Source organism: Propithecus coquereli, unplaced genomic scaffold (assembly GCF_000956105.1).
Source record: "Propithecus coquereli isolate 6110/MARCELLA unplaced genomic scaffold, Pcoq_1.0 Scaffold24, whole genome shotgun sequence".
Taxonomy (NCBI): domain Eukaryota; kingdom Metazoa; phylum Chordata; class Mammalia; order Primates; family Indriidae; genus Propithecus; species Propithecus coquereli.
The window spans coordinates 46,981-48,450 of record NW_012147952.1 but is presented as its reverse complement, the minus strand read 5'-3'; positions in this window follow the sequence as shown (position 1 = coordinate 48,450).

Below are 1,470 nucleotides of genomic sequence, written 5' to 3'. Positions count from 1 at the left end.
TCTGAAGTCCAGCCCACAGCCTTTCCTCTTAAAAAGGAATAAGCATCTACAATTTGATGTACAATTCAATCTACCACTCTGGTCTTATTTTTCACTACTTTCTATATATAGACATATACAGTATCTTTCTTAAAACTCACTATTTTTCTAAACATACTTTATTTTCAGTTTTCAATGCTTCTCTTCAGGCTGTTATCTCAAACATGCACTCCTATCCTCCACCCTAACCCTACCTACACTTCAAGACCTAGGTCAAATGCTAATCTTAAGCATGAAGTCTTTTCTGAAGGATTTTAGGTATGATCTCTTCATTTTCTAAATTTCCACTAAAAACACCATTCTCTATGTCATTTATAAGAGAATACTCAGCCTGAGGAACTTAGATATCTATATCCAAACATGTATACCTGGATTACAAATCATACAGGACAAGGTAAAAGGACATGCTTAGCACACAGTATTCACTCAACAATTGCTTGTTGCAAGAATGATTATTTGCATGTTATAAATATTCAGAAAGTCATTAATATATAAGTATACAAATAAGACAGTAATCTTAATAGAGTTTTGTTTTGTTTTTTTTTAAGAAAGGAATTTTACCTTTTCAGTTGTAAGTGGTTTTGCAGGCTTTTCTGGCTCCTTCTCTCTCTTTTTCTCTTCCTTTTTTTTTTCCTTTTCTTTCTAAAACATAGCCCAAAGTTTTGATAATAAGTTTACTTTTTTAAAAAATGACAAATTTTTACTCATTTTTATTTTATTAGTTTGAGTCATTATTTGAGAAAGGAGAAATATTCAATGATTACAATATCCAGGTGCTATTGACACATAAAAGTAAACATGGCAAATTAATTCTCATTGAGGTTACATGTTGATGACACAGTAAAGAATATCTCTTAAAAAATTAAGACAGAGATGAGACAATTTAGGACTTCTTTGATATTTTAGTTTTTGTTTCATGTTTGTTTTAAACAAATGAGAACGCCAATAAATTCTCACTATATCCTTACATAAACTTAGGCTTCCTGATAGGAACCATAAAGTTGAAGTTTGAATAAGAAGAAAAAGTAAACTAACTGATGGAACAGACTTCATTATCACATAGAAAGACAAATTATAACAGGTAAACATGGGGAAAGTATAAAATGGATTTGTTTTTTTAAAAAATCACAAAGTATTTTCAGTTCATTATCATAGTTTTTTGCTTTAAAAAAGGCAAATACAATAATTTTCTAATAAAAAAAATGTTAAAAGATAGTGTTTGGGCTGGGCGCGGTGGCTCACACCTGTAATCCTAGCTCCCTGGGAGGATGAAGCAGGAAGATTGCTTGAGGCCAATAGTTTGAGACCAGCCTGAGCAAGAGTAAAACCCTATGTCTACAAAAAATAGAAAAATTAGCTGGGCATGGTGGTACACACCTGTAGTTCCAGCTACTCTGGAGACTGAGGCAGGAGAATCTCTTGAGCCCAGGG